Genomic DNA, 15,294 nt, shown 5'->3' with positions numbered 1-15,294 from the left:
AAATAAATAAATAAATAAATAAATAAATAAATAAATCTAATCATCGGTATGTTGTATATTATAACTTGACCATTTCACTGCATAATTAAAGTATCTCATCATATCAGCATAACACAGAGGCAGTTAAGCAAAGAGTATTTCAATTCTTAATGGAATCATTTCATGCCAGCACTATACAGTATTGAATAGGCGAACCTCAGTTGTGCATAGACGAACCGAAGTATTGCATAGGCGAATTTGGCAGGCATCGTGTACAGTATATCTGACCTGACTGTAAGTACTAGGTGTACGTAACAATTTTGAGATCCATCGAGATCAGCGAATGATCACTTCATAGGTGTTGATATGTGTACCAGTCGTCCAATGGAATTATAAGTATCAGTGTCAGTAATTATGATGGAGTTTTAGAAAGTTACAGATATATCTTTGCATTTGCATATGCAAAGATACTATGTAAGTCTTTGAATAATAATGACTTTGAACGGCAGAATCGAGGAGATGCGTTAACCAACATTCATGGAATTAGAGATAAATATACCAATCGTTTTGTTTACAAGTGCTTTCAGTGTATATGATTAATCGCCTTGTTGCACTGATTTTGTTTCCTATTTCCCAAAATCATCTAATCTTGTTACTTATTCATGTCATAAACATTTAGCCATGGCTGATACCATAGTCTTGCGGACCCCTAGATTATCGAATCGAATAAGTAGTCTCAATAGTTCCTTTATGAGACCATCGGTACACCAATATTCTGACTGGAACGATGATGACGAGATGCACGACAGCTATGCGCCGTGAAATCATGGTCGATTAAAATACTTCATTGTTCATTGTCCTGTGTACTTTTCTTGCCGATAGAAGTACTAGGACTCTGTCCAGAAGTTGGGTTTTGAAAATCTCGATCAATACGATTTGATCATTTCGTCAGACTGATAACAAGCACTCAGATTTCACAGATTTAGGCTACAACAAATATTTAAATAGTCGGGTTTGGGAACATCTGGATGAAATGCGATTATATTGATGGTATCAAAAGAACGAACTCAAAACAAGCATTTGGATTTGGCTACCTAAAGTGAACATTGAAAGTCGGATATTTGAACGCCACGATCAAGTACGATCCGATAATTTCGTTACAGTCAATCTTAAAACTGGCAAAGAGATTTCACTACCATAACAATAGCCAGAGTTTTGAATGTCTGCGTTTGTTTTAATTCCATTTCGCTATTATATGATGATCATTAAATAGAATGGGATTTTGATGGGTTGATGAAATGTCATCCTACAAACTAACTCAGTTTAGGCCTACTCTCACACAAAACACCTAAGGGTCGGTATATCTCCTTTGGAGCAGCTAGTTTCGGCTCGACCAGCTTATGCTCAGACACTTTATGTTCGTCCGATCACATTTCATTTCGACATACGGGTCTTTTTGAAACTAGGAGCAAAATATTAAATAACTCACGATATATTATCGATCAATCATGGATAGAACATATCAAACTAACCCACTCTTAAATAGATCACTCAGCTAGGCGACTGATGCCGTATGTTGTGGGTTCGAATCCGATTGAAAACTAGCCGTATTTTCTACCCTGGGTTGGTAACACTGCTGGTGGACAGAATTGTCTCCGAGGTTATCGTTCGCCCAGTTAAAGCGATGAAATTCGTTTCTTCGCTTCGATATAGTGTGTATGTGCGATGTATGATAGTGAGCATGCGTGCGTGAGTGCTTCACGAACTCTACAACGTGTTGAGCGGTCTCAGTCAGAAAAATGTAACAACTTAGCCGGCTATTGAACCACTCTTTTTGGGAGTGGAGATTTAGCCGAGCGGTTCTGTCTATGGCCTCTCAGCTAGGCGACTGATGCCGTATGTTGTGGGTTCGAATCCGATTGAAAACTAGCCGTATATTAAATGATCTCTGCCTGCTGAACATAATGTAGCCTTGACCTGATGCTCTAACACCTTTGACCTATCGGGTGAATTGATAGAGGGACTGCGGGGACTTTCCCTCTCTCGTAATCGGTCATTCGGGGTCATGCAATTGGAGAGCATGCCTGCTTCAACGCAACATCATGCGTAATGCAAAATGTAGATTATCGTAAGATTTAATGCTAATCGTATCATTTGGTATACAATATGGAAACCATATCTGGGCTTAGTTGCTATACTGTCACGTATGGACCGATATAAGACGGCCGCTGTGTGCATGCATTAGAAAAGTAGGACTTTGAGAAATGGAGTGGAAACTATACGCTCGTATCTATGAGTTCGGAGACGGATTTCCCTCTACAGCCGATATTTATTGAATAAATCAACATAAATGGCTTGTAATGCACATTTAAATTTCTTGCCTGCTATCACCTCTTAGTTAAAAAACTATTTTCTCTGCATCTTTAAGTGCGATTTCCGACGAGACCCTCACTTTCGACATGAAACCTCGGCCGTATCTCCACAACAGCGTGTCGCGGCGCTGGTGCTGTGTAGCTCTGCATGGCAGGGCTGTGTGTTAGCCCTACGAGTATGGCGAGAGTGTCCGGCTTTTGCTAGCGGGAGGCGGCGTAGCCAAAGCCGGACACTCTCGCCATACTCGTAGGGCTAGGCTGTGTGTATAACGCCGGTAACATACAGCCCTCCATACAGAGCTATGACGCTGTGCTGTTTATTTCAAACGATTGCTGACTGACAGTAGATAGACAATCACAGCTGAGCTTCTTTCAAATCACCCTCCGACCAACCGCTGCGTTGCAAAAAAGAGGTTGCAGTTCTATCATAGCACAGAAAAGTCTGATCATAGACAGCTGAGTACAGTCTATGGTTTTATTCATATATCTGTTTATATTTATATATTTATTTCTGTTGTAAGCCGTTAACAAAATTAAGTTGACGGCAATATTCCTTAACTTCAGCTAATACTCAAATATCAAAATAATAATCCAAAAAAATTCATGAAGTTTTATATAATTTAGCGTACCAGTTGCAATCATTGTAGAGACACGTATACTTGCATGTACACCGTAACTAAGCAAAATTTGCAGAAACAAAGATAATGGATACTAGCCTGTCGCCAGCATCGTAAAATTCGTCATCATTAGTTGTGACTGATCTAGAGACAGATATTTCAGCAACAAACAACTTTTCGCGGTTTTTGCAATTTGGCTTCAAGATAGAGGAAACATTGTATTGCCATTCATCCATAAAGCAGTATCGAAGTCAAAACCTCTTTAGAAATCAGAATGACAGCTAGAGCAAAATATTTTGATGAGTTGTGGGGGATTTTGACTGAATAGACTGTGATTAGTTCAACTTCATAAATTTCGTGTCGCCTTCAGTTCGATGAACAAAGAAGGAAAATTTGCCCTAAATGACGAAATAACAAGAAATGAAGGCTTTGCAATTGTGATGAGGAAAACAATTGTATGCTTGGGGATGTACCATTAGATCAGGACAGTTTACAACTACACTGTAAAAATAGCGGACGCTAGACGCGTCTTTACGCGTTCAAAATGTACATGTCGGTGTTCAAATTTGAACGGCTAGTGTTCATATTGTTAACACCAGTGTTCATAATATTAACAATGATGTTCTAAACCTGAACACTATGTGTTAACAACCATCTCCTTCAAGTGTTCAAAAACTGAGCATCACAGAAATTTTACAATACTGTAAAACAATTAACAATCTTTTGTGTTTTTTACTTTACAATGGCTATATTAAATTTACTATTGCTTCACTGTCCAGTAAACGTACACGGATTTTGGTGTAACGAATTTCACACTAAGTGAAAAATATTTCCGGCCTACAATTGCTGAAAGCATATTTTTTCTAAAAAAGGAAGTATACAAAATAATTTTACTCGTTTATTACGGGTTGAAAGTTCAAAAATTAGAAAAAAAATCTGAAAACCACCATGAACGTTTCAATTTTAACATCGGCGTGCAAGAGGCGTTCTACTTCTAAACACTTGGTGTTCAAGTTTTGTGCCTTTTCCTATCCCATGATGCATCAAAACGGAAGTTGCGACATTTTTCTTGTAAGCGCACCCTGAAGTCGTGATCGTGCGGAAGCAAGACCAGAAAGGGTAAGTTTCCTCTCCAAAATAGTAAAAGGTATTAGATTTTTGAAGCATCTATATTATCGTCCTTTGAAATTAATTGTATTGTACCTTGAAATAGCTTAACTACGTGAGGAAACCTTTTTTTTTCTTTCATGGCTGCTATACCAACAATTAGCTGTGACTACGCAGTGGTACTTTTGGCCATAGCCTATCGATCGATCTCACTCGGGTCAAGGGTCATCAAAACACATCTGTAGCGATAACCCTTGACCTGAGCGCTATCGATACGCCTTGCATAGTACTGCTGCGTAATCACAGCTGATACATGTCTTTTAGCAAACACAATCGCATGTAAAACATCAGTTAAACATCGTAGAGTATACAATGTATTGTTTCAGCATATGAGAGTTTGGCTTTTTTATTTTAATCAGTTGATGACAAGAAGCAGCAAATATTTTGTAACAGTATTGAAGAGAGGCACTGTATATGAAAGTCTCCCCTTTTCCTTAACCTAATCAGCTCCTTGTCTTTCATTTAAAGTTTCATCTCGCCATATTACCTATTGTTGCATTTTTTCAGGATGTAAAAAGTTGGATTTAACTGAAAATCGAAGAGTTGTTATAGAAGCTGGTGGTACAGATAACGAAGAAGATGAATGTACAGGTAGCTGTCTGGAAACAAGCTTGAGAACCTCAGTTCATCTCTAATGTAGATTTAAACTTCCAGGGTCAGTAACTGAATTTTGATAAATTTCTGTATTTTTGTTCTGAAGTAATCAAAGCCAGCATGCTATGATCAACTAAATGTTGTCGGAGAATAAGCTTTCACAGACGTGTAGTCTCCCTTATTTAAATTAAAGCTGAAAGCGACAGACCATCCAGAGTAAAAATGTCCGCTCTGAATTACTGATATTTCTGAAATTTTCACTCTGAATTTTCTGTCACTTTCTGCTTCAATTTTTCATTCGCCCTTGCATCTGATGAAGGAGACTTCACGTCTTTGAAAGCTTATGCCCTTGTAACATTTAGTTGATCATAGCGTGCTACCAAACCGTAGATTATTTTGTATTGTAGCTCAACACGTCTCTTGTACTTAGCAACTGGTTTTTAGCTTTGCTGTCAGCTAAATAGGTGGATGTGTAGCATTGTCCTCAAATTTGTACATCCAAAGGTTTTTCTTCAAAACAGCCTGTACGAATCCTTAAATATTTGGCTTACAGGTCCCAAGGGATTACCCTAATCAGATATGTTCAAATTATGATGAAATATGCAAATTTATATTTTTGAGGCTAATTTTGCTATTCTTTTGCAAAAAATCTTCTTCTATTTTTCTACCGTCTTCAATATTTGGTAAACATGTCCCTAAAAATGACGTTAGTCAAATTTGTGCCAGTTGTGATGAAATATTCAAATTTTTATATTTCATGGCAATTTTTGTCATTTTTTGGTCAAAAAATCTTTAAAAAATCTCTTTCAACACTGCTAATCGAACAGTTTTGATATTTAGGACATAGATCTCTACTGATAGTCGTTTTCAGATTGTTCAAATTATGCAGAAATTTGCAACTTTGTAATTTTAGGACATTAAAGATATTTCAGACATTTTTAAGACATAAAGGGATTACCAGAATGTGATATATTCAAGTTATGAAGAAATGTACATTTGTTCATTTTAAGGGTGATTTTTACCATTTTTGGTAAAAAAAATTGTATAAAAATTAATAGCAGGGTACACCAGAATTTGAAAGGTCTTTATGAATATGTTTTAAATTTCTGAGAAGTATATTTTTGAAATGTCACCCATTTATTTCAGGGTTTATTTAAAGATATTACAAACAAACAAACCTTTTTGTTTATGAAGGACTTTGTTGGACTAGGAAATAGGTTTTACCCTGCCAAGGACCCACTTTCCCACTTTCTGCATGCTCATGTTGTGCCTTACTCTGACACTTTGACAACTTGACATGTTGTGTTTACTTTAGTGTGGACAACTATATACCATGTGCACCAGAGAAGCCTTGACTAACTTCTTTTTTCTTCAAAATTTACAATTGTCTATACAATACAAGAGGAAATGTCTTAAGAAACCATCTTACAAAAATGGAGTATGCATTTCATACATGTACTTTCAACACAATAAGTATGCCAAATTTTGAGCTTTTTCAGATTATTTTGTACATTTTAAACAAGTATGAACATAAAACGTCATCCACAATATGGTGATTTTTATTGCTTATGTTTTTTATAGGAAGGTGTTAACACTGTTGGTTTTTTCCTCTGACAAACTTTACATACAAAGTTGCAATGTTTATTTGCCCATTTTACAGTAAATTATTGTATTTCACTCTAGAAATGTTTCGTGTATTTTAGAATAAAATAATTTTACTGGATATCAATGGTCTGTAATGTTATTTCAAGGCTTGAACACCCGTGAACGCCCAAAATTAAAGGTGTTCAACAAGCGCGCATCATGTGTTCTAGCCTTTAACACACTTATCGTTGAACGGCGTCCATGCGTTCAAAAAGTGTTACAGCCCTTTGAACGCGTAAAAGCGTTCATTTTTTGAACACATTTCCTGTGCAACGTGTGTTCAGATATGGAACACCATGGTGTTCAATATAATGTCTGATGAACACGTAGCGTTCAAAATCTGCACACGTATGTTCAAAATTTGAACGTTGGTTGAACACGTAGTGTTAGATTTCTGAACGTCTAGAGGCGTTCAAAAAGTGTTACAAAAAGGCGTTTAATTGGTGTTCTATCCTTGAACACTTCACTTTACAGTGTAGAAAAAAAATAAGCACATCGTTCCTCACTTGGAAAAAAAATTAACAACCCTGTTGTTCAGTAGTGATGGTTATCAACGAGACATACCCACTGTGAATTCAAAATATTATCGATATTCCAATTCATTACTATAATAAATACAATAATTTTCTTTCAGAAATTTGCTAATATTGTTTTCTTTATGGATTAATAATCCTACTGTCACTTAATTACAGAATATTCAGAAGTTGTGCTTTTATTGTCAACTAAGCATGTTTAATTTCTCTGAAGTTTTAAATACAAGCAAAAGAGGCCTTCTCTGAGTCGGTGCATTCATTTCGTGTCTTCCGTTCGTTCTCTTGATTTCTTTCTCTCTTGACATTACGTTTGATAAATCTTATTCTCCATAAACACCATAATTGTTAGGACTATAATTTCATAATAGAGTAACAATCGTGGCACTTGAGTAGTCACATTATTACATTTCCAGTATTCCACCATATGGGAGCTTTTGGAAATATTGTGACCCTCCTCAAATATAGTTCGAAACATATTGATGTATGAATCATCGATGATCCATGCATCAATAATAACGTAATTGTTCATTAACTTGGTCGCGGTAACTTCCTGGACACTGTACAAAGGGTGTCCAAGATTTGTGAACCAAATTGATCCCATTTAGTTCCACTATAGGCCTACATGGTTGCCCATGAGAAACCTATGAATAATGTTTTTACTAAACTTCGTAGCTAAATCTGTGATATTACAGGTGTTTGACAATACATACTTCAAATAGGGTATTTGAAAGTGATGATGTGGACAACAAATATGATATTGGAATTTCTTCCAAAGTTATTGTTCCACTTCCCATGGTACTCTATTGTTTTTAAATGTGACTGTGTCATCAGACTCGATTGCTTCATAGTTGTGACAGTATATTGGTTGTAAGTTATAACTAGTTGAAAAAAAGTACAAATAACATAAATTACTTCTTCTGTTCAATTACTAGTCCAAAAGAATTCACTGATCATGTACAAACTTTAAACATTGTACTGCTTTCTGCTGGCCCGTGTGTGTGCGAGTCCATCCTTTCTATCCGGTGAAAACACAGAGTACATTCAGAAGTGTAGGGTAGACTGATAAATACTGGATCCACATCAAAGAATTTTGCATATTTCCACAATGCTAGGGGGTTGTGTTCTCATAAAGCCATTTAGACCTCCTATTCAAACTTGTATTCTAGGACACTGACCTGCTCTTTTGGGACAGTATAAGCTTACACGGTGATCCTAAATCTGTTCACCCCAAAGCCTTGTAAATAGGTCAACAACTGCCCTTGATAACAAAAGGTTTTGGGCTAAACAATGGTGCTGAAAGGGGTGAAAGGGTTTGAAACCGAAGATAGTGTTAGATATAGTGACAAAACTATGCAAAATAATTCTGTGGCAATTCTATGCTGACACTCTGTAAATCTATTGCAATCTTTGCTCTACACTGTTGGTGGCACATCTAATCTCACACACTCTAATCCTGTCAAATCTTTATTACATTTTTATCAATGTTGTCATAGAAAACAGAGTTTACTATATATATGTCTCCACATTGTATTGAAATACAATGTTTATACAAATTACCCTTGCTAACATAACACATAGTAGAAGTCCAGGTTTTCCACAATAACATTAGATATACACACTTCAAGGTTATCATGTTGACATGTTTAATATGAGATTTCTTAACATGATTTTTTCAGTAAAATGACAAACAAAAGACAAATTGAAAACACCTGTCAGATTGCACCAGACTGTTCCATTGTGCTCATCAATTTCTCAAAATTTCCACGCAAGAAGGGGACAACCCCCTCTGACACGTTCCCCTGAGCTTTTCGTGTTTTCTCCCCTGTCCAGTCAGATATCCTTGTAAAAAACTTTTTCATCATACCCATAGTGTGAGCTTTCGTATATTTTGTTGTGACCTTGAATTATATTTTGTTGGTTTCACCCTTTTCAACCGTCATGAGATAACCGATGATAATCTAGCAGGGTACATTAGGATTTAAAGGGCTTTACTATTGCTGTATTTTTGTAAATTGTACAAAAGTCATGTATTGATATATAACTTTTCTAAGTTGGGGTTGGGTCAGTCAAAATTTCTGTGTTAGAGAGGGGATATTCAAATTCATCAAGGTTGGCAGGGGGTACTCAAAATTTCAGTTTCTGATGAAATTCCTCCACCCCAACACCGCCGTAGATAATGACAGCTGCCTTATGTGAACAAATTCTTGTCAAGACCATAATTGAGTTTTCAACGATCACATTGATATAACACACTTCCAGGCTGTAGTGACACATTCAGTAAGGGCATTTCTCAACCTGAATTTTGTGAGAAAAAGGAGAAATAGCATTTTGCAAATGAATGAAAATGCTGAATTTGAAACAAAGAGTATTATCCAGTTCATATAAATCAAAGTTTTCGAAATTGAAAGGTATTTAGTTTCAACATTAAATTAATCTGTGCAAAGCATGATGGGAAGAGGCTTGTTTTCACAAAACCAAGAATTGTAGAGCAAAGACTATGACATCACACACACACACACGCACACAAACCATTTCAATTAATGTAAAGATATTCCTTTTCAACGTCAAGTCTAAATGAAATTTGACCAGACTACAAAAAACCAATGCACCTATATGATCCTATATCATAAGGACAATGTGAAATGACATTTCTCGATGAACTGAATCATTCAAAGCTGCCGCTGTCAATGTTTTGACTGTACGTAAGATTACATACAGTACACTAATGCTGGTGTTACCAAGAGATATTGCTTAAACTTTAGATAGTCGTGCCAATCATCTGATGTACTTTTCATTGATTTTCAAAAAATGCAGATGCCATATTTTCTCATTGTACATTTCACATCAATGGAGAAGTGGAGATTGCAGTATATGCAAATTTCCAGGAGCTTTGCAGTGACTCAGAATTGTTGAAATGAGAAAAATCTTAGTTTTGTCAATGTGTTGAAACGTAAGTAACTATAAATAAAAACAAAGATAAAATATTTTTAACTCACAGACTTAACTTTACAAAAACAAGCAATAAATTTCATTTAATATTTCAAATTTAATAATTTCTTCAACACCCTCTGGTGATAAGCTGAATGTTATGAAAATCTGTAAGTCATTAGTTCTTAAAATACAAGATTGGAGAATAAGACTTTTGATATAAATCAAGGAAAAAGTCTGATGCTATCATTGTTGTCCCATATTGCAGTAAATGATATCAATAATGTCTGGATTGAAAATATGGATTTCAAAGCAAGTGTATGACGTCATTGGAGGAAACCGATCTGGACCAACAGTCATCATTGCATCCTCAGATCCAGGGTACAGGTCTTTGAATCCAGCAGCTTCAGTATTTCACAGCTGGAATGAGCTTCACAAACTCTTTTACAGTAGCCTGGAGGGTCAGGTTTGGCTCGTCGAATATTGCCATGTTGTGCAATAGAGGGCGCACTTTAATAGGGAAATGCGGCTTTCCATACAAAGATAGACCTCAGTACGAATTTCTATGACATTGCTACGTGTACCATGTACGCTGTGGTGAGGCTTGTTAGAGCATTTGCGGTTTAGCAATCTCATGGTCCTCAACACTGCGGCGGTACGGGGTAACCATGTTTGTGTGAGGGTGTATTTCCACAGAGGAACGCACTTGATGATAGTTCGACTGCCATAGGCAGCATAGGCCTATCTGTTAGACATCCGTCCACCACGATGAAGTTGATTGTGAACTTGAACCTGGTCTGTCTATCGTAATTTTTGCATCAATGTCATCCTGGACTTCGATCGACGGACGTTTTATACTTGAAAAATCTGACGCAAACTGAAACACGAAAAATATTCGTCAATTTCTCTGAGTTTTATGATTCTTGTTGCCTAAGTATGTCCGTAAGTTCAATAAAGAATTATATTGTTTGTATTTCATTCTTAATTACATCAATATGATTACTTAGTTGCAACGTCTTTCTTGGCTAGTAAGCTCACGCATTGCATTTCAACAACATCAGAGACAAGCTCGTTAGCACACTAGAACTCGAATTATTGGAGGGGCCACTCACGATTTTGGTTCAGTAGCACCCTGGAGAATTTGATCGGTAGACCAAGTACTTACTCTGCAATTTTCCTTTAAAAGGGCTGGAGTCAAAAGTTTACAGTTTTGGCCAACTCTCTAGATCATGATTCACATTTTCTATAAAATGATAGGACGCTAGAGTCGAGGCAACGGTCAAAAGTCTCTCTCTATCTTGGTTGGAGGGGCTATGATCTTATCAACATTCTCTTGGTCAAAAGTCTACTTGAGGGGAGGGGCAAAACGACGGTACATATGTCTGCAATCCCTTCCTATGATATTGCACACCCCCCCCCCCCTTTGGGGATAAGAGGACATGCTTCTGATCATAGGAAACTGATCAATAAAACCTGGATCTGAGAACAGAAAGTTTAGTATTTGAGAAAAGACTGTACTGGTGTACAAGGGGAGCGAGCAGCACCAGAGGGCGCTCGCCACATTTAGGGATAATAATCACATTTATTGTGTAGAATGTTCAATAAAGAATCATCATGAGGTAAATGATATTACTGAACTGACACACGTTCTTTGGTAAACGGACAGCCATAACTCCTTTTCTATGTCCGTAATTTTGAAGAAAAAACTGCAAGGCACATTTATATCATACATGCGACGACGAGGAAGCAGTTGGAAACTTTTCAATGGGAAGAGACCAGTTGCAGGGGCGTTTTCCTGGAAGGGAGTGGGAAATATACGGTAAATTTGGGGTATTCAAATCTTAGTGGAGCGGCAGTTATGAATTGGTTGCAGTTTCCCCATTCATATTTACTTTCGTTCAAACTACCTCGTGCAGTTTGTTCACCTTTCAAAAACCTCTCGTGTTATGGTAATATTTCACATGATGGATGATTGGCTGCCCCTGAACTTGACTAGAGTTGAAGTACACCAATCAGATCCTGGTAAGATACTCACGTGTAATTTCATGCCGTTGATTTCAACGTCATCGCCTGGATGAACTATATTGGAGAAAGAGAAATAAATTCACAGTAACTTTTGATGTGGGATCCATAATTGTCCTGTTTGTGAGATGAAGGTTCTTGCCTCATGGCCCCACTCCCCACTCCAATTTATGTAGAGATGTCTAGTATTCAATATTCAACACAGCATGTACCGATGTAATTTCCAAAGTCCGGAAAATTGATTTGTGAACAATTTCAGAGTTTACACAATACAAAGTGTATAATCTTATAAATTATCATTAACCTTTGAATTTCAGTACGAAACTGAATTTATTTGTCAACGGTAACATTGCAATATTGTACACATAATCAAAGTACGACATTGCTGTCACTTTCCGGGACAAAACATATCACAAATGATGACAGATATAGTCTCTTTAAAAGCAAATTATGAAATTTATGAAGAGAGTAAGAAAGATTGTTTTTTCTGAGCACACTTCGTTTCTGGACTGAATAAATTAACGGCAGTCGTATCGGAGTCTTACTTTTGTTAGGTGAGTCTTTTCCACGCAGATACTTGACTTGCAAAGTGAAATAAATAATGACCGATAGAAAACCAGCCAATAGGAGAAGGATAAGCAGGGCTAGCAGTGACGTCATCATAGGAGACAAACCTACATGGAATGGAAAAATCGAACCAAACCAAGGAGTGGTTGAGTTAGGCACAGTCAAACATCAGTACTACCGTATGCAAAATCAAACACACGAAGTGACATTCCAGTAACTTGGTTACTGTGAGATATAAAGTATACCGATCTGCGACAGGATGTAGATAATGACATCATCATTTAGTGTCTTGACATTTCTTTGTATATCAGCATCTCAGCATCAGAACGTTTCTATTGACATTTTATGACTAGATTAATTTTACCGAGTATTCAGTCCTGCACCTATCCTTATTGACAGACTATTGTATTCCTGACGGTTTCAATATCGTCAATGCTAATATTATGGCTGCCATTTGACTGCTTTGTGAGACACTTCACGATTAAAATCGACAAAACAATGAGTACTTGTAATTTCTGTTTTATTCGGCATAATTTCGATCCACATATGTGTTGAATTGATCACGTTCTTTTGAAGTACAAAGGTAGAATGCGCCCCGGAGACAGCAATTCGGACTCCGAAACGTTTACAATTCTCTGATCTACCACTTGTGGAGGCTGATTTTAAAGCTCATGCTGTAAGAAAACTTTACCGTTTAAACAGCGATGGCGGCCATTTTGAATTTCAAATATCTATAAATCTTGGGGGATGTGTTTCTTTAGTACAAAAATTTCCAGGGTGATTCAAATTTTTATTCTTGATTTTGAAAGAGAGTGCAGGGTTGGCAGATTCCTTGAGGAAAGATTGAACAAAGTCCTTCACTTTCGAGGTGCATACTACCTTCAAAGGAAATGATAACGAATGGTAATTATTGATTTGAAAACATATCAATAGAATGACGACAGCGGGATCGCACAACGGTTATCAACTGCTGACTCAAGAATCCATATATCAATATTAGATATATATTAACACACCTATGTGACAAAAGCTTTCTGTAAATATTTGACTAATATTTCCTTTGAGTAAGGATGCGTTTTCACCAACGTCACGACTTGTTGTTCTCAGTGATAACGTAACGGTTTTACGTGTTTTTACGGTAAGACGCCTTCCAATGTTGGACAACGCGATAAATTTAAACACAGAGAAATTTTAATACATTGGAAAAGCGATATGATGATACGGTGTGCAAGCTAATTAATTAGCTTTTCACAATGACCGTGCTGCTCTGTAAACATTCTAATAAAGACAATGTTTCAATGTCTTTCACGATGTTTTCCTTTGCAATTATTGGCCAAGGTGTTCCAACTTGCCACCGACTCTCAATTTAATTTAAACTTTGCAAAGTTGTGGAGATCTAATTACGACAGAAAGTCTACAAATCTTACGAATACCGTATAAAGACAAATAAAGACACTGTTTCTGAGCTATAAATAATTAAAAGTCAACTTTGCGAACTTTAAATTAAATTGAGAGTCGGTGGCAAGTTAAAGTGGAACACCTAGACCAATAATTGCAAAGGAAAACATCTCAAAAGGCATTGAACCAGTGTCTTTATTTGTCTTTATTTTCTAATACGGTATTCTGGACGTGACACGCAATTTTCTTACGGAGTTTACCAAGAGATTGCGACGACAAGAACGCTAGATACGACACGTCTAGATACAGTATATGGATATATATGATATAATTATAAGAGCACATATTTCAAGTGTTTTGTAAACTGAATAGAGATCCTTGCGTCATTCAGAACCTAACATGTCTACTCTGACAAACAAATCAGAAGTGGAGGACAGAATGGCGGGTCCATCCCGTAGTACTAAGTACGGAGTAGTGACAAGTGACCTTGGGAAGGAATGCAGCCGTGTTTGTCCTCAAACAACCAAATGCCATGGTTGAGGACAAACAAAATATCCTCCCGAGGAAGGTATACCCCTGTTTACACACTTGAAATGTACTCACCAACTTTGATGTCAGTTGCCAAAACGTGCGATGGAAATCTACAACTGGTGTTGGTTAATCATAAAATGAACTCTGACGTACAGACCTATGGGTGTGATGTTATTAGCAGTAACGGTAGAGGGTCATGACAAGCTTATTTATAACTCAGAATTAAGCAAATTATAGTCAAAATAACGGTTGATATGGAGATAAAATAATTTTTATCCATCTTTCAAAAACAAGTACTGGCTTACCCATCATGATTAGTGGACATCTGTATCTCAGGTGTGCAGCATCGTCAGACAGCGATGCTCTTTTGTTTGTAATATCAAACGGGACTTGACTTATCCGGTATGTTAACCTTTCTATTTACATTAGAGTTAACACTGACGTGTGTCTGTACGCAAACAGCAATAAACCAACTCTGTGACTAACCATCAGTTTGCTGTTCAGATAATATTCAACGAACGATATGTCTGTCCGACCTTTGACCTGCAGGTATTTCATCCACCACTTTGGAAGGCACTGTTGTAGTCGAGTTAATGAAAATTGTCCTAGTCACTTTATTTTTGCGCGAATTACTTTGAATTTCATATTTATCCATTTGTGTTATCAACAGCAAGAAATACGATATGATTTTGACGGTTTTTTTTCTCGTTCCTTTGTTAACCCTACATTGCTCTTTACTCAATGACTGGTTTGTCATCTCATCTGTGCTGCTCAATGTCAAAATAAGACAATTCAAGACGATACTGTAATATTAAACGGTAAAGCAAATTTTTGACGAACGATATTTCTGGAGACAACTGTGACTGAATATAAATTTCAGATCGTTTAAAAAAGCGACGATACCAAATTGCAATCGATAACATCCACTGATATATTCGATAT

The 15,294-nt window shown here is 36.8% G+C and overlaps 1 protein-coding gene across 3 annotated transcripts in view; it reads right to left on the bottom strand.

Annotated features, from left to right (window-relative positions):
• The window catches only part of LOC139122657 (uncharacterized), a 71,441-nt gene extending 56,672 nt beyond the window's left edge, over positions 1 to 14,769 (bottom strand). Inside the window, exons 1-4 of one of the 3 annotated variants that reach the window (XR_011549515.1) lie at positions 14,425 to 14,640; positions 12,402 to 12,530; positions 11,870 to 11,913; positions 9,933 to 10,711 (exon numbers count right to left, since the gene is read on the bottom strand). The gene's annotated coding sequence lies outside the window, so the exon portion shown is untranslated. The other 2 variants (XM_070688260.1, XM_070688269.1) reach the window with 2 other exon arrangements.
• Between the last annotated feature and the right edge of the window lie 525 nt (positions 14,770 to 15,294).

This window comes from Ptychodera flava, chromosome 2 (genome assembly GCF_041260155.1).
Source record: "Ptychodera flava strain L36383 chromosome 2, AS_Pfla_20210202, whole genome shotgun sequence".
In the NCBI taxonomy this organism is placed as follows: Eukaryota; Metazoa; Hemichordata; class Enteropneusta; family Ptychoderidae; genus Ptychodera; species Ptychodera flava.
The sequence above is the reverse complement of the archived record's forward strand: the minus strand, read 5'-3'. Positions and strand labels throughout refer to the sequence as shown.